Genomic DNA, 19,159 nt, shown 5'->3' on the forward strand with positions numbered 1-19,159 from the left:
CATTGCATTTCGCCATGTAGACAAATGTCAGATTCACCAAAAATTGGGTAATTCAGATAGAAAGTTAAACCAATAACTCTAAAATAATAAATAGTTAATAATTGCATAGAAGAAAGCATGTTGCTATAAGAGTAACAAATCATTTATAGGAAATAATTCTATATTTATTTTTATTAATGCTGATTTTCATTCATAATTTAAATGAAAAATCATGTATAAATAGCTTAAGTAGACTATGAAAGTTCTGCAGTTAATCACATTGGATAGTACATTATTTTAAATATTCACAAATATGTACAGATAAACATAAGATTTTAAACAAGAAGCAAAATGCCATAGACTAGTGGACAAGGTTTTAATATTTTTTTTTTACAAATAAAAGTTAAGAAGATTGATGTTATTAAACAATACAAACCTAATTTTTTTAAAAAAGCCTGATGACCTCAAGAAAATTCCTGCTTGCTATTGTTGTTCTGTAACTTCTTAAGGGTTTTTATATAGTAGTGTCATTTCCTACCATTTGGAAGATAGAAATCTTTTATTAAAAAATGAAAAAAAACATTGACTCACCTTTAAAAAAGGTTAAAAAGAATTTTTCAGTCAAATGCTCCAACATTTGAACAGTTAATTCTTAGTAGGATCAAATGATATTCCCTAGAAAACCCTACACTGAAATCCTGATTTCAGTTTATGATTACATAAAGTTTGAAAGTTTATGCTTTAAGGAAAAAAAAGAGAGAGAAAGACAATGCCACATCTCAGTGAGTTTGTTGCAAGAGAAATTTAAAGAAAAAGAAAGAAACCTACATTCATCTCAATACTGATATGGATCCTTAGAGTCTGTTTTTGTATTCTGGTGAAGATCCATCGCCCACATCTGAGATCCTCTGCAGCTCTTTGTGTGCGTGCATCACACACCGTTTTCCATCCAAGCATATCAGATACCCGAGAGACTAAAGGAACTAAACTTGCTGAGTGACCTTTAATACACTCAGTTTTATACACAATCATTATTTCAGATGATAAACTAAGACCTGGGGATGGATAGGAAGTGCAGATGAAAGAATTTTCAGTCTGACTTTCCTGTATGCTATAACTTGAAAAACTCATTTCTTGAAGTTTAAATAAAGTACACTTTCCCATACAGCATTAATCTAAAGGGTGTTGAGGCTAATAACTGTAAAACAAAACTGGAGACTGTCAGTCGACAAGGATGACAAACAAACTTTAAAAAAGGAAATAGCCTATTGTTCTAACTGGAAGTTCTTCACTATCATTTCTGTTAGTTTTACAGAAGTTTCGTGACCACAGAAAAATTCTTCTATGCAAACTAAAAATCATTAAATTTATCTTCAATCTCTTCAGATAAAAAGACAATCATCACATAACACTTAAATAATTCTACTATTTAGGATGAACTTTTAATGAAAAAAAAAAGTGTATACATAAGTTACTTTAAAATAAAGTCATTATTTTAAAATCTAACCAAATAGAAGGCCTTGCACTTTGAGAGAAAGACCCTCCCAGGCGGTGCTAGTGGTAAAGAACCTGCCTGCAAATACAGGAAACGTAAGAGATGAGGGTTCGATCCCCTGGAGGAGGAAATGGCAACCCACTCCAGTATTCTTGCCTGGAGAATCCTATGGATGGAGGAGCCTGGCAAGCTACAGTCCGTGGGGTTGCAAAGATTTTGCCCACAAATTTATATCCATATGTATATGGACTAGTGCATGCAGTGAATCATAACTTCTGCTACTTGCCTCTTTTAATATTCATGTACCTTGGAGATATTCTCATATTATGAATAGTGTTAACTGTTTTTTTTTTCAATTATTGAAAAATAGTTTGTAATCAAAGTGTATTGTGTTTTAAATAACCCATATCATATTTAATGGAACTTTAAAAACAATGCTAAAAATTCATATGTGTGGTTTTATTTATGTACTTGGGCCTACTAAACAGCAAAAGTGAAATTTCTGGATCAATAATACATACTTTCTTTTGGTAGAAAGAGTATTAGCAAATTTCTTTTTATACATGTACCCAGCAGTGTTTGCAAATGCCTGTCTCAATATATCACACACACTAGTTCATACTGAACTTTATTTTTAACAAGTGCTTATTTTATTGGTAAATAATTTAGTGAAGTTTAACCTATTAATTATATGGGCATTTGTATTTTAAAGTAATTCTGCTAATATACTTGTTCATCTTTTTTTTTTCCTTGGGGTTTGTTTGTCCTTATTAATTAACAATGAAATAGCTACTCTTTTAACATTTGACCCTTTAAAAAAGATTTTTTAAATATTTTAAACTTTATTTTTAAGATTATTTAAAATTTCAATTTTATGAAATTTAATAAATAAACTTTCTTTTATAAACGTTAATAAACTTTCTTCTAGCTTTTGCATGGTTTCAGAAAATCCTTTAGGACAGTTTTTCTCAATCAGCTGAATCATGGACTTTATCCCTTGTGAAGTGAAAGAGGAAGAGTAAAGTCCATTGTGTAATTGTAAATATTACAACATATTTAGGAAGCAGATGACAGGTGCATAAAAAAGAGTTCTAGATGGGGGATCACAGAGTCCAATTTCTGACCACAGCTCTATTAATAATAATAGGTTTGTGAACTGAGCTTCATACAGTCATCATATTCCTGATTTTCTTTCTTGTTAAAGAAACTAACTCTAAGCCTACCTACAGTCTCAAGCTGAAGATTAAATCATATGGTAGATTTAAATTTAGGATGTAAAGATGAATGCAGATTTTATATAGTAGATAAAAATGTTTAAGTGATTCATTCTTTTTTTGTAGTCTAACAAATGAAAAGAATTTTATTATATGCTTTGCAATTCTAGATTGTATAGGCAGTCAAAGACCTATACATTTTAATGATGATATGGTCCCAGAGTTAACATGTATTGGGAGCTTACTATCTGTCAGTTATTGAAAAAATTGTTTCACAAATGTTATCTCATTGACCTTGTGTGTTCTTTAGACAACTAGTTGAGGTCACACAACTAATATATGCCAAAACAAGGATTAAAACCCCAGTCATCTGACTGAAGAGCCCATATACTTTTCTGAAAGAAAAAATATATATACATATATAAATGAGTTCTTGGTCAATACCTAACTTTACATATTCTTTTTAAGACATTTGTACAAACTGAATAGCGCTTTTAAATAACCTGATGTTAGAAAGTTATAGCTAAATTCAACAGACAAGAAATGAAAATGAGTATATTCTGTATGTGGCAAGTAATAAAATTATTTTGAGGTTAAATAAAACAAATTTTATCCTAAAGACCTGTAAAGTACACAGTGCACATACACTGTAAAGTATTTCACAGTATTAGTTACCAGTATAAAACAATAAGGGAAAATTTGTGTCATCACTTTTATCCTTGGGATAACTAATCATGGATATTTACACACACATATTTGTGCATATGTGTGTATAGCACACATAATTATGTGTGTATCTATATATACATGAACACCTATATTTTCAATCACTGCCTTGTTCATTTACAGAAGTATTAAGCCAGCAGTAGGCTCTACCTGATTTATATGGTGAGTAGGGGCTTCACATGCAGGAATAAAAATAAATATATATGTATACAGTTTAAAAAGAGAATATTAAATACACAAAGCATATTAAGTACACAGTAATGCCAGTGAAAGCTTGAGAGATTAAAATTGAGGTTTCTATACAACTTTTAAAAGAAAATTTCAAGGACACTGCTAAAGATAAAATGCATAATATCAAGGTTTTTAAAGTTTAGACTTAAGCCATGTAGTCTAATGAATAAAAACACAGGATGAAAGTAAACCTACTTCATCAAAGATATAAAATAAACTTACCCGTATATTTCATAGGAGCTGTGGTGGGAGCTGTGTGTAAAAGACAGATTAAAGCGAGAGAGCCTCAGTATATGTGGATAGCTCTCATGTGGACAGAGTTAGATCAATATGTAATTTCAAAGGCTACCTAAAAATCTTGGCAGACATCATCTTTACTTGTTTGCACAGCTGACTCAACTCTCTAAGGAGAGGGAAAAAGTCATTTTTATGTTCTTATCTATATATACATACATATGTGTGTGCACACATATATCCACACATGTGCACACACAGGCAAGCTTATGTGTGTATATACCTTGTACTTCCCTTTGTTTATCTGCCTCAAATTGTATATGTAACAGGAAAATTATTTTGTCTTTTAAACTTTTTATTTTGTATTGGGGTGTAGACCATTAAGAAACAATGTTAATTGTTTGATAGTTTCAGGTGAACAGGGAAGGAACTCAGCCATACAAGTACATGTATCTATTCTCCCCCAAACCCCACTCCCATCCAGGCTGTCACATAACACTGAGTGGAGTTTCATGTGCTTTACAGTAGGTCCTTGTTGGTTATCTATTTTAAATATAGCAGTGTGTACATGTGTACATGTCCATCCCAAACTCCCTAACTATCCCTTCCCCCCATCCTTCTCCCAGTTTCTCTGTTGGTCTCTTTCTGTTTTGTAAGTACACTCATTTGTATAATTGATTTTTATGTTCCACATATAAGGAATGTCATATGATATTTCTCCTTCTCTGTCTGACTTCACCTATTATGACAATCTTTAGGTCCATCCATGTTGCTGGAAATGACATTATCTCACTCTTTTTAATGGCTGAGTAATATTCCACTGCATGTATGTACCATTTCTTCTTTATCCATTCCTCTGTTGATGGACATCTAGGTTATTTCCATATCTTGGCTATTACAAACAGTGCTGCAATGAACATTGTATCCTTTCAGATCATATTTTTCTCTGGATATATGCCCAGGAGTGGCATTGCAGGGTTATATGGTAGATCTATTATTTTTGGTTTTTAAGGAACCTCCATACTATTCTCCATAGTGCCTATACCAATTTACATTCCCATCAAAGTATAGGAGGGCTCCCTTGTCTCCACATCCTCTCTGCATTTATGTAACAGAAAATTTTTGTCAGGACTGAGAAGTTAAGGTTCAAATGCTTTAGGCACCCACTCAAATAAATGATTCCAGTTTGGAGCTTGAATGCTGCCAGCCGAAGCTGAGGGTTGTCCTTGTTTGTGTTCATCCAAGCACTTCATTAGGAGTAAAGAGGCTTCTTTTTTGAGCCAACATATAACCTCTTTATCTTCCTTATATTGTGCCCATTTATCTGAAGCTCTTGAAGTATATGAAATACACATAATCCCTCTATCACTTAGCAGCCCTATTGAAAAGAAGTACTAAACTTTTCCCATGTTAGCTTTCCAAAATTAGAATTCTGTAAGTTGCTACCCTAAGATATTGAATGGAAAAACTGTGTTCCATGCTTATGTTTAGAAAACTGGATTAAAGGAATATTGGTGGAACATATGTCATGCTTATATGTTTGGTGACTCCTCAGAAGAGCTATTTATTTTGCAACATTTCCCAAATATTTACCCAGGGGACCAAATTTTCCCATATAGTATCTGTTATCATACCCCAGAACTAGTGTTCTAAGTTATACCATTTAGTAAATGTTACTACAGGATATTTTAGTCCTTAAATATAAGGTTCTTCAAGGTTTCCAGATTATTACACAGGTAATATGTAGGCTGTTGATGACTTCAAAGAGAACTCTAAAAACTTTGCCTTTGGGAGGGCCTTTTATTATTTGAAGTTTTTTTTTTTTTGTTTAATGATAATACAACTTAGCAAACTCTCCATGGCTTAACATGACAGTAATTTCTTTCTTTCTCATAACACTTGCTGGTGAGGCTGTGCTCCACACCATCACCCAGGAAGTCATGCTGATGGGAATCTCTGCATATTGTCAGGTGTAGCAGCAGATGATAAGAACCTGAGGGCTCTGCAATGCTTCCTAGAGAGCATTGTGTGGCACTTCCTAGGAAGCATTGCATGGAACTTCCATCCATAGACTGTCAGCCAGAATTTATTGCATAACTGCTCTAATTGTAGGGATCTGACAGATGCAGGAGAGTGGACAAAATATTTGGGGCCACCTCTGCCTCTGCCACAGCTGACAATAATCCTTATCTCCTTTTTTATGAATAAAATTGCCATGGCATTAACAGATTGATATCTTCTGAATTTCATAATAATCTAGATATTGTACAATGGTGAATAGAGTTTCCCACAGAATGAGGATGTATTCAATGTAAAGGAAGATTAAATCATTAGTAAGATATTTCACATTTAAGGGAAGTTTCAGAAGGTTACATAAGGAAATTGAAGTCATGTTTAGAATTCACTTAAACAGCAGCTATGTAGTTAACAGGAAAGTGTCATGTGGTACAAAAAGTTAATAAAATAGTGCTGTTACTACTATAATCAGATGATAAAAGTTAGCATGTCAGTGCAAGACAAAGAACATAGAAAACAACTATTTCAAATATTGAGAACATTTTGTGTACCTTATTCTGCTCTTGTGTTATTCAGTCACTCAGATCAGATCAGTCGCTCAGTCGTGTCCGACTCTTTGCAACCCCATGAATCGCAGCACGCCAGGCCTCCCTGTCCATCACCAAGTCCCAGGTTCACTGACACTCACGTCCATCGAGTCAGTGATGCCATCCAGCCATCTCATCCTCTGTCGTCCCCTTCTCCTCTTGCCCCCAATCCCTCCCAACATCAGAGTCTTTTCCAATGAGTCAACTCTTCACATGAGGTGGCCAAAGTATTGGAGTTTCAGCTTTAGCATCATTCCTTCCAAAAAAATCCCAGGGCTGATCTCCTTCAGAATGGACTAATTGGATCTCCTTGCAGTCCAAGGGACTCTCAAGAGTCTTCTCCAACACCACAGTTCAAAAGCATCAATTCTTAAGCGCTCAGCCTTCTTCACAGTCCAACTCTCACATCCATACATGACCACAGGAAAAACCATAGCCTTGACTAGACGAACCTTTGTTGACAAAGTAATGTCTCTGCTTTTGAATATGCTATCTAGGTTGGTCATAACTTTCCTTCCAAGGAGTAAGTGTCTTTTAATTTCATGGCTGCAGTCACCATCTGCAGTGATTTTGGAGCCCAGAAAAACAAAGTCTGACACTGTTTCCACTGTTTCCCCATCTATTTCCCAAAAAGTGATGGGACCTGATGCCATGATCTTCGTTTTCTGAATGTTGAGCTTTAAGCCAACTTTTTCACTCTCCACTTTCACTTTCATCAAGAGGCTTTTTATTTCCTCTTCCTTTCTGCCATAAGGGTGGTGTCATCTCCATATCTGAGGTTATTGATATTTCTCCTAGCAATCTTGATTCCAGCTTGTGCTTTTTCCAGCCCAGCATTTCTCGTGATATACTCTGCATATAAGTTGAATAAGCAGGGTGACAATATACAGCCTTGACGTACTCCTTTTCCTATTTGGAACCAGTCTGTTGTTCCATGTCCAGTTCTAACTGTTGCTTCCTGACCTGTATATAGGTTTCTCAAGAGGCAGGTCAGGTGGTCTGGTATTCCCATCTCTTTCAGAACCCTCCAGAGTTTATTGTGATCCACACAGTCAAAGGCTTTGGTATAGTCAATAAAGCAGAAATAGATGTTTTTCTGGAACTCTCTTGCTTTTTCCATGATCCAGCAGATGTTGGCAATTTGATGTCTGGTTCCTCTGCCTTTTCTAAAACCAGCTTGAACATCAGGAAGTTCACAGTTCACATATTGCTGAAGCCTGGCTTGGAGAATTTTGAGCATTACTTTACTAGTGTGTGAGATGAGTGCAATTGTGCAGTAGTTTGAGCATTCTTTGGCATTGCCTTTTTTGGGATTGGAATGAAAACTGACCTTTTCAGTCCTGTGGCCACTGCTGAGTTTTCCAAATTTGCTGGCATATTGAGTGCAGCACTTTCACAGCATCATCTTTCAGGATTTAAAATAGCTCAACTAGAATTCCATCACCTCCACTAGCTTTGTTCGTAGTGATACTTTCTAAGGCCCACATGACTTCACATTCCAGGATGTCTGGCTCTAGGTCAGTGATCACACCATCATGATTATTTGGTCGTGAAGATCTTTTTTGTACAGTTCTTCTGTGTACTCTTGCCACCTCTTCTTAATATCTTATATTTCTGTTAGGTCCATACCATTTCTATCCTTTGTTGAGCCCATGTTTGCATGAAATGTTCCCTTGGTATCTCTGATTTTCTTCAAGAGATCTCTAGTCTTTCCCATTCTGTTTTCCTCTATTTCTTTGCATTCATCGCCGAGGAAGGCTTTCTTATCTCTTCTTGCTATTCTTTGGAACTCTGCATTCAGATGCTTATATATTTCCTTTTCTCCTTTGCTTTTTGCTTCTCTTCTTTTCACAGCTATTTGTAAGTCCTCCTTAGACAGCCATTTTGCTTTTTTGCATTTCTTTTCCATGGGGATGGTCTTGATCCCTGTCTCCTGTACAATGTCACAAACCTCATTCCATAGTTCATCAGGCAGTCTATCTATCAGATCTAGGCCCTTAAATATATTTCTCACTTCCACTGTATAATCATAAGGAATTTGATTTAGGTCATACCTGAATGGTCTAGTGATTTTCCCTACTTTCTTAAATTTAAGTCTGAATTTGGCAATAAGGAGTTCATGGTCTGAGCCACAGTCAGCTCCTGGTCTTGTTTTTGCTGACTGTATAGAGCTTCTCCATCTTTGGCTGCAAAGAATATAATCAGTCTGATTTCGGTGTTGACCATCTGGTGATGTCCATGTGTAGAGTCTTCTCTTGTGTTGTTAGAAGAGGGTTTTTGCTATGACCAGTGTGTTTTCTTGGCAAAACTCTATTAGTCTTTGCCCTGCTTCATTCTGTATTTGAAGGCCAAATTTGCCTGTTACTCCAGGTGTTTCTTGACTTCCTACTTTTGCATTCCAGTCCCCTATAATGAAAAGGACATCTTTTTTGGGTGTTAGTTCTAAAAGGTCTTGTAGGTCTTCATAGAACCGTTCAACTTCAGCTTCTTCAGTGTTACTGGTTGGGGCATAGACTTGGATTACTGTGATATTAAATGGTTTGCTTGGAAACGAACAGAGATCATTCTCTTGTTTTTGAGATTGCATCCAATTACTGCATTTTGGACTCTTTTGTTGACCATGATGGCTACTCCATTTCTTCTAAGGGATTCCTGCCCGCAGTAGTAGATATAATGGTCATCTGAATTAAATTCACCTATTCCAGTCCATTTTAGTTCGCTGATTCCTAGAATGTTGATGCTCACTCTTGCCATCTCCTGTATGACCACTTCCAATCTGCCTTGATTCATGGACCTGACATTCCAGGTTCCTATGCAATATTGTTCTTTACAGCATCGGACCTTGCTTCTATCACCAGTCACATCCACAGCTGGGTATTGTTTTTGCTTTGGCTCCATCCCTTCATTCTTTCTGGAGTTATTTCTCCACTGGTCTCCAGTAGCATACTGGGCACCTACCGACCTGGGGAGTTCCTCTTTCAGTAGCCTATCATTTTGCCTTTTCATACTGTTCACTGTTGATTGTCTTAGCAGATTTCAAATGTGCAATACAGTATTATTAACTAGAGTCATCATGTCATACATGTTCAAGGCTTATTTTATAACTGAAGGTTTGTACTTTTTGACTTCCTTTCCTGACTTCACCTATGCCCACCCCTTGTTGCCTCTGGCAACCACCAATGTATTTTCTGTATTTATGAGCTTGATTTTTTTTTTTTTTTTTTTTGGATTCTGTATATGAATGAGATCGTACCATGTTTGTCTTTCTCTCTTTGACTTATTTCACTTAGCACAATGCTCTCAGGATTTGTTCATGTCATCACAAATGGTAATATGTCACTTTTTATGGCTGAATAATATTCCATTGTGTTTGTCTATCTATCATAATTTCTCTGTCCTTCCATTCCTCAGTGAACACTTGAGTTGTTTCCAGATCTTGGCTTTCATCTGTAATGCTGCAACAATATGGGGAATGCATATATCTTTCAAAATTAGTGTTTATGTTTTCTTCAAAAAATGCCCAGAAGTAGAATTCCTGAATCTTATGATATTTTTAATTTTTTGAAGAACTTCTGCTGTTTTTCCATGTTGTGTGCTCCAATTTACATTCCCAACAACAGTGCACAAGGGTTTCCTTTTCTCCATATCTTTTCCAACACTTGCTATTTCTTGTCTTTTTAATGACAGCCATTCTAGTAAGTGTGCAGTGGTATCTCATTGTGGTTGTGATTTGCAGTTCAACTACCTGTTAGGCCATTTGTATATATTTATTTCAAAAATATCTATTCAGATCTTCTTTCAATTGTTTAACCAGATTGTTTTTTTTTTTCTATTCGTTAAGAATTTTTTATTCTTTATGTATTTCACACATTAGCCTCTTATCAAATACATGATTTACAAATATTTTCTCCTATTCTATAGTTAGTCTTTTTATTTTATTGGTTTCCTTTACTCTGCTGAAACTTCTGAATTTGATGTAGACCTATTTGTTTTCCTGTTGTTGCAAAATTTGAAAAAAAAAATCAAGATTGTTGTCAAAGAGCTTACTGCATATGTTTTCTTCCAAGAGTTGTATGGTTTCAGGCCTAACATTCAAGTCTTCAGTGCATTTTGTGTTAATTTTTGTGTATGGTATAAGATGGTGGTCTAGTGTCAGTTATTTACATGTGGCTGTCCAGTTTTTGCACCAACATTTATTGAAGAGATTATTCTTTCCCCGTTATATATTCTGAACTACTTTGTTGTAAATTATCGACCATATATGCATAGGTTTATTGCTGCAGTCTCTAGTCTGTTCCATTAATATATGTCTGTTTTTATGCTAATAACATCCTGTTTTGCTTTGTAATATAGTTTGGAATATGATGTATGATGCCTCCAGCTTTGTTCTTCTTTCTCAAAATTGTTCAAAATTCAGAATTTGTATGGTTCAACAGAAGTTACAATATTAAAGCAAAAGATTTAAGCACACACACATTATATTTCAGATTCATTGCCATTGTAGGTTATTATAAGATATTGAATATAGTTCCCTGTGCTATAGAGTAGGTATAATTAATATTATAGGTATAATATTAATTCCAGATTCCCAGTTTATTCCTCCCCTCTTTCTCCTTTGGTAGGTATAATATTAATTCCAGATTCCCAGTTTATTCCTCCCCTCTTTCTCCTTTGGTAACCATAAGTTGTTTTTTTCTCTGTGAGTCTATATTACAATTCTCTTTCTCTGACTGACTTCTCTTAGTATGATAATCTCTAGGTCCATCCATGTGGCTGCACATTGAATTATTTCACTCTTTTTGTATGCCTGATTATATATTCTGGTATAAATTGTGCACATTTATATTATCTAGTGTGATCATAGTTTTATGCCCTTTTGGCCTGCAAAGCCAAGTGTTCTAGACTTGTGCCTTGGGTGGCACTTGCAAAAATCAGGGCTCCAGAAAAGGAAAATAGTTCTTTCCTGAAGGATACTGGTGAGGTATAATAAGGCAGAATGAGAGCACAGAGATGGTATTTGCCATGTTCCACAGGCCTCTAGATAAATGCTAATCCTGAAGTCTGACCCTGAGATCAAAGCTCCAGATCAGGCAAAGAGGTCTCTTCAATAGAAAGAATGGGAGTGTTTCAATCTGTTGAATGTGCAGTGTCCTTGGCATGGCAGTCTGCCAGGAGCTGTCAGTTCAAATGTTATCATCACATGAGAGAAACAGAAGCCACTGGCCTCTAGAGCCAGGCAATCAAGAGCTATCCCCTGGGAAGCGCTCTCCAAATCCAGAGCACCAGATGTAAAAATCAAATCACCAAATCTGTGTAAAAGCTCACTCTGAGAGACTTTGCCAACAAAAGTCCATCTAGTCAAAGCTATGGTTTTTTCCAGTGGTTATGTATGGATGTGAGAGTTGGACTATAAAGAAAGCTGAGCGCCAAAGAATTGATGGTTTTGAACTGTGGTGTTGGAGAAGACTCTTGAGAGTCCCTTGGACTGCCGGGGATCCAACCAATCCATCCTAAAGGAAATCAGTCCTGAATATTCATTGGAAGGACTGATGCTGAAGCTGAAACTCCAATACTTTGGCCACCTGATGCAAAGAACTGACTTATTGGAAAAGATTCTGATGCTGTGAGATTGAAAGCGGGAGGAGAAGGGGATGACAGATATTGGATGGCATCACCGACTCAATGGACATGAGTTTGAGTAAGCTCCGGGAGTTGGTGATAGACAGGGAAGCCTGGTGTGCTGCAGTCCATGGGGTCGCAAAGAGTTGGACACGACTGAGTGACTGAACTGAACTAAGAGATACTGGTTCTCCATAGCACTGCAGAGGGAGAATGTGAAATTGGCACCCACTGGCTGGAGTGAGGCAGAGGGGGAGCAAAGCATGGTGTCCAAGGTGGGGCAGGGGAGATGGCTGCTGCCTGCTAGAACAAAGCAGAACAAGAGTGTGAAGGTGGTGTTGCAACCCTCTCTCCTCAGCAGGTCTCTGTGTGTGTGAAATGAGATGCCTGCCACACAGTCTGACATTTTAAGGTTAGCAATTGAGCCTCTTACATATGCATTCTGGGCGCGTCTTGTTCTGCTGCTTTTGTACCTGGCCCTGGGGCAGGTTAATCTACATATGTGAGCCCTTTAAAAGTCATTTCTCAGTTTGTTGTACCTTTGTGGGTCTTGTGGATGCAAGACCCATTGACTTAGAAAGCTGTATGTTCAGGGGGTTCATCGCTGAGCTGTAGATCTTAAAACTCAGGGTGCCCAATTGTAGAGTCATACTCTTTGCTCCTTAGGAACAGCTGTGAATTTTACATTTCTTCCTGAATGTTGATAGCTGTGCTAGGTGTTGGGTTTATGGCAAAATTATGTCTCAGCCTTTGCTACCTGCTTATTGTTGGATTTTTCTCATTTGCTCTATGTATCAGTTCAGTTCAGTCGCTCAGTCATTTCTGACTCGTTGTGAACCCATGGACTGCAGCACGCCAGGCTTCCATGCCCATCATCAATTCCCAGAGCTTACTCAAACTCATGTCCATTGACTGGATGATACCATCCACCCATCTCATTCTCTGTCATCCCCTTCTCCTCCTGCCTTCAATCTTTCCCAGCATCACAGTCTTTTCCAAGGAATCAGTTCTTCATATTAGGTGGCCAAACTACTGGAGCTTCAGCATCAATCTTACCAATGAATATTCAGGATGGATTTCTTTAGAATTGACTGGTTTGATCTCCTTGCAGTCCAAAGGACTCTCAAGAGGCTTCTCCAACACCACAGTTCAAAAGCATCAATTCTTTGGCACTCACTTTCTTTATGGTCCAACTCTCACATTCATATATAACTCCTGGAAAAACCATAGCTTTGACTAGATGGACCTTTTCTCTACCTTTTGTCTAGGTTGATCATAGCTTTTCTTCCAAGGAGCAAACATCTTTTAAATTTCATGGCTGTAGTCACCATCTGAAGTGCTTTGGAGCCCCCCAAAAATAAAGTCTCCCACTATTTCCATTGTTTCCCCATCTATTTGCCATGAAGTAATGGGACCAGATGCCATGATCTTCATGTTTTGAATGTTGAGTTTTAAGCCAGCTTTTTCACTCTCTTCTTTCACTTTCATCAAGAGCCTCTTTATTTCGTCTTCTTTTTCTGTCATGAGGGTGGTGTCATCTGCATACCTGAGATTATTGATATTTCTCCCAGCAAACTTGATTCCAGCTTGTGCTTCATCCAGCTTGGCATTTCACATGATGTACTCTGCATATAAGTTAAATAAGCAGGGTGACAATATACAGCCTTGACGTACTCCTTTCCCATTTTGGAACCAGTCTGTTGTTCCATGTCTGATTCTAACTGTTGCTTCTTGACTTGCATACAGATTTCACAGGAGGCAGGTAAGGTGGTCTGGTATTCCCATCAACTGACGACTTTTCCACAGCTTGTTGTGACCCTCACAGTCAAAACTTTGGTGTAGTCAACAAATCAGAAGTAGATGTTTTTCTGGTTTTCTCTTGCTTTTTCGATGATCCAGTGGATGTTGGCAATTCGGTCTCTGGTTCCTCTGCCTTTTCCAAATCCAACTTGAACATCTGGAAGTTCACGGTTCATGTACTGTTGAAGCCTGACTTTGTGTGAGATGAGTGCAACTGTGCAGTACTTTGAGCATTCTTTGGCATTGCCTTTCTTTGGGATTGGGATGAAAACTGACCTTTTCCAGTCCTGTGGCCACTGCTGAGTTTTCCAAATTTGTGGACGTATTGACTGCAACACTTTCACAGTGTCATCTTTAAGGTTTGAAATAGCTCAACTGGAAATTCCATCACCTCCACTAACTTTGTTTGTAGTGATGCTTCCTAAGGCCCACTTGACTTCACATTCCAGGATGTCTGGGTCTAGTGCATGATCACACCATCGTGGTTATCTGGGTCATTAAGGTCTTTTTTGTTTAGTTCTTCTGTGTATTCTTGCCACCTCTTCTTTATCTGTTCTACTTCTGTTAGGTCCATACCATTTCTGCTCTTTGTTGAGCCCATCTTTGCATGAAAATTTCCCTTGGTATTTCTAATTTTCTCTTAAGAGATCTCTGATCTTTCCCATTCTATTGTTTTCCTCCGTTTCTTTGCACTGATCCCTTAGGACAGCTGCCTTATCGCTCTTGCTGTTGTTTGGAATTCTGCAATCAGATGGGTATATCTATCCTTTTCTTCTTTGTCTTTAGCTTCTCTTCTTTGCTCAGCTATTTGTAAGGCCTCCTTAGACAACCATTTTGCCTTTTTGCATTTTTTTTTCTTGGGTATGGTTTTGATCCCTGCCTCCTGTACAATGTCACGAACTCCATCCATAGTTCTTCAGCGACTCTATCAGATCCCATCCCTTGAATCTATTTGTCACTTCCACTGTATAATTGTAAGGGAATTGATTTAGGTCATACCTGAATGGTCTAGTGGTTTCCCCTTCTTTATTCTATAAGTCTAAATTTTGCAATAAGGAGTTTATGATCTGATCCACAGTCAGTTCCCTGTCTTGTTTTTACTGACTGTATAGAGCTTCTCCATCTCTGGCTGCAAAGAACATAATCAATCTGATTTAAGTATTGACCATCTGGTGATGTCCATGTGTAGAGTCTTCTCTTGTGTTGTTAGAAGAGTGTGTTTGCTATGACCAGTGCATTCTCTTGGCATAACTGTTAGCCTTTGCCCTGCTTCATTTTGTACTCCAAGGCCTAACTTGTCTGTTACTCCAGGTATCTCTTGACTTCCTGTTTGCATTCCAGTCCCCTATGATGAAAAGGACATCTTTTTTGGGTGTTAGTTCTAGGAGGTCTTGTAGGTCTTCATAGAACTGTTGAACTTCAATTTCTTCAGCATCACTAGTTGGGATATAGACTTGCATTACTGAGATATTGAATAGCTTGCCTTGGTAATGAACAGAGATCATTCTGTCGTTTTTGAGACTGCACCCAATTACTGCATATCAGACTGTTTTGTTGACTATGAGGGCTACTCCATTTCTTTAAGAGATTCTTGCCCACAGTAGTAGATTTAATGGTTATCTGAATTAAATTTGCCCATTCCAGTCCATTTTAATTCACTGATTCCTAAAATCTTGCTGTTTACTGGTGTCATCTCTTGTTTGACCTCTTCCAGTTTGCCTTGATTCATGAACTTAACATTCCAGGTTCCTATGCAATATTGCTCTTTACAGCATCGGACTTTACCTCTGTCACCAGTCACATCCACAACTGGGATTTGTTTTTGTTTTGTTCCATCTCTTCATTCTTTATGAAGTTATTTCTCCATTCTTATCCAGTAGGATATTGGGCACCTACCAACCTGGGGAGTTCATCTTTCTGTGTCCTATCTTTTTGCCTTTTCATACTGTTAATGGAATTCTCAAGGCATGAATACTGAGGCGGTTTGCCATTCCCTTTTCCAGTTGATCACATTTTGTCAGAACTCTCCACCATGACCTATCTGTCTTGGGTGGCCCTACACGTCATGGCTCATATTTTCATTGAGTTAGACAAGGCTGTGGTCCATGTGATCAGTTTGATTAGTTTCCTGTGAAAAAGTCAGTCACTGTTTCCATTGCTCTATGTACAGGAACTCCATAGATAGTTTTTAGGTGTTTTGTTTTAAGACGAAATTGCTCCATATGTAGCTGTAGATATGGCTTGTTGGGGAAAAAGTGATTTCAGAATCTTCCTATGTTGCATCTTCACCTAGAACCAGAGATAAATATTATTAACAGAGCAAATACAAATAATATAGCAAAATAACACATTTCAGCAAGAAATTATTTGTAGGAGATATTTCTGAATCATAGTGACTCAGCTGTCCATCAGTTGGTTACTCCACTCATACCCCCTCATATAAGCATACTACCTGTGTGATGGTTTCAGGGCTGCAGTGGGAAGACAATGAGGGAGGGACTATGCCAAAGCCTTTGACTATGTGGATCACAATAGACTGTGGAAAATTCTGAAAGAGATGGGAATACCAGACCACCTGAACTGCCTCTTGAGAAACCTATATGCAGGTCAGGAAGCAACAGTTAGAACTGGACATGGAACAACAGACTGGTTCCAAATAGGAAAAGGAGTACGTCAAGGCTGTATATTGTCACCCTGCTTATTTAACTTATATGCAGAGTACATCATGAGAAACGCTGGGCTGGAAGAAGCACAAGCTGGAATCAAGATTTCTGGGCAAAATATCAATAACCTCAGATATGCAGATGACACCACCCTTATGGCAGAAAGTGAAGAGGAACTAAAAAGCCTCTTGATGAAAGTGAAAGAGGAGAGTGAAAAAGTTGGCTTAAAGCTCAACATTCAGAAAACTAATATCATGGCATCTGGTCCCATGACTTCATGTGAAATAGATGGGAAACAGTGGAAACAGTGTCAGACTTTATTTTTTTGAGCTCCAAAATCACGGTAGATGGTGATTGCAGCCATGAAATTAACAGATGCTTACTCCTTGGAAGGAAAGTTATGACCAACCTAGATAGCGTATTGAAAAGCAGAGACATTACTTTGCCAACAAAGGTTCGTCTAGTCAAGGCTATGGTTTTTCCAGTGGTCATGTATGGATGTGAAAGTTGGACTGTGAAGAAAGCTGAGTGCCGAAGAATTGATGCTTTTGAACTGTGGTGTTGGAGAAGACTCTTGAGAGTCCCTTGGACTGCAAGGAGATCCAACCAGTCCATCCTAAAGATCAGTCCTGGGTGTTCATTGGAAGGAATGATGCTAAAGCTGAAACTCCAATACTTTGGCCACCTCATGCGAAGAGTTGACTCATTGGAAAATATTCTGATGCTGGGAGGGATTGGGGGCAGGAGGAGAAGGGGACGACAGAGGATGAGATGGCTGGATGGCATCGCTGACTCGATGGACGTGAGTCTGAGTGAACTCCGGGAGTTAGTGATGGACAGGGAGGCCTGGCGTGCTGCAATTCATGGGGTTGCAAAGAGTCGGACACGACTGAGCGACTGAGCTGAACTGAACTGAAAGGAAAAGTTGCTACTTAATAGTCAATACATGTATCTCTCACACTCTTATCAGACCTTTAATTTTAAATGATTATTCAGATATCTTAGTGGAAATATGCAACATTAATATGTGTTGATATTTCAAACAAGTTCCAGAAAAGAGAAAATTTTTAGAATCTTGCTCTGTAGTCTATATCAAAAGTTTCAGATACTTAACACTTTCTCATTAACCATACTTATTTTAAGATGCTTCCTTCAGTTCCTTTCAGGCATACAGTGGTGTCCGACTCTTTACAACCCCATGGAATGCAGCACGCCGGGTTTCCCTGTCAATCACCAACACCCAGAGCTTGCACAAAGTCATATCCATTGAATTGGTGATGCCATCCAACCAGCTCCTCCTCTGCCATCCCCTTCTCCTCCTGGCTTCAATCTTTCCCAGTTTCAGGGTCTTTTCCTAGGAGTCAGTTCTTCACATCAGGTGGCCAATCTATGGGAGCTTCAGCATTAGTCTTTCCAGTGAATATTCAGGACTGATTTCCTTTAGGATTGACTGATTTGATCTCCATGCAATCTAAGAGACTCTCAAGGGTCTTCTCCAACACCACAGTTCAAAAGCATTAATTCTTCAGCTCTCAGCTTTCTTTATGATCCAACTCTCACACCCATACATGACTACTGAAAAAACCATAGCTTTGACTAGATGGAACTTTGTGGGCAAAGTAATGACTCTGCTTTTTAATATGCTATCTAGGTTGGTCATAACTTTTCAACCAAGGAGCAAGTGTCTTTTAATTTCATGGCTGCAGTGATTTTGAAACCTAAGGAAATAAAGTCTGTCACTGTCCCCATTTATTTGCAATGAAGTGATGGGACTGGATGCCATGATCTTAGTATTATGGATGTTGAATTTCAAGCCTACTTTTTCACTCTCCTCTTTCACTTTCATCAAAAGGCTCTTTAATTCATCTTCAGTTTCTTCCATAGGAAGGTGTCATCTGCATATCTGTGATTATTGATATTTCTCCCTGCAATCTAGACTCCAGCTTGTACTTCATTCAGTCCAGCATTTCAAATGATGTACTCTGCATATAAGTTAAATAAGCAGGGTGACAATATATAGCCTTGACATACTTCTTTCCGAATTTGGAATCAGTCGATTATTCATGTCCAGTTCTCACTGTTCCTTCTTGACCTACATACACATTTCTCAGGAGGCTGGTAAGATGGTCTGGTATTCCCATCTATTTATTATTCACAGCTTGTTGTGATCCATAGAGTCAAAGGCTTTGGTGTAGTCAACAAAGCAGAAGTAGATGTTTTTCTGGAATTGGCTTGCTTCTTCTGTGATCCAAAGGATGGTGGCAATTTGATCTCTGGTGCCTCTGCCTCTTATAAATCTAATTTGAACATCTGGAAGTTCTCAGTTCACGTGGTGTTGATGTCTAGTTTGAAGAATTTGAGCATTACCTTGCTAGAGTGTGAGATGACTGCAATTGTGTGATAATTTGAACATTCTTTCGCATTGTCCTTCTTCGGGATTGGAATGGAAACTGACCTTTTCCAGTCCTGTGGCCACTGTTGAGTTTTCCAAATTTGCGGGCATATTGAGTGCAGCACTTTCACAGTATCATCTTTTAGGATTTAAAATACCTCAGCTGGAAATCTATCTCTTCATATAGTTTTGTTCATAGTCAT

At 37.9% G+C, this 19,159-nt stretch overlaps 1 protein-coding gene across 2 annotated transcripts in view; it reads right to left on the minus strand.

Moving 5' to 3' along the window:
* The window catches only part of LOC109557335 (platelet glycoprotein 4-like), a 40,796-nt gene extending 36,807 nt beyond the window's left edge, over positions 1-3,989 (minus strand). Inside the window, exon 1 of one of the 2 annotated variants that reach the window (XM_019958598.2) lies at positions 3,868-3,989. The gene's annotated coding sequence lies outside the window, so the exon portion shown is untranslated. Of the gene's footprint in view, positions 1-807; positions 959-3,867 lie in introns of those variants that run through there. The other variant, XM_019958600.2, reaches the window with a different exon arrangement.
* Positions 3,990-19,159: the final 15,170 nt, after the last annotated feature.

This window comes from Bos indicus, chromosome 4 (assembly GCF_029378745.1).
Source record: "Bos indicus isolate NIAB-ARS_2022 breed Sahiwal x Tharparkar chromosome 4, NIAB-ARS_B.indTharparkar_mat_pri_1.0, whole genome shotgun sequence".
NCBI classification, from domain to species: Eukaryota; Metazoa; Chordata; class Mammalia; order Artiodactyla; family Bovidae; genus Bos; species Bos indicus.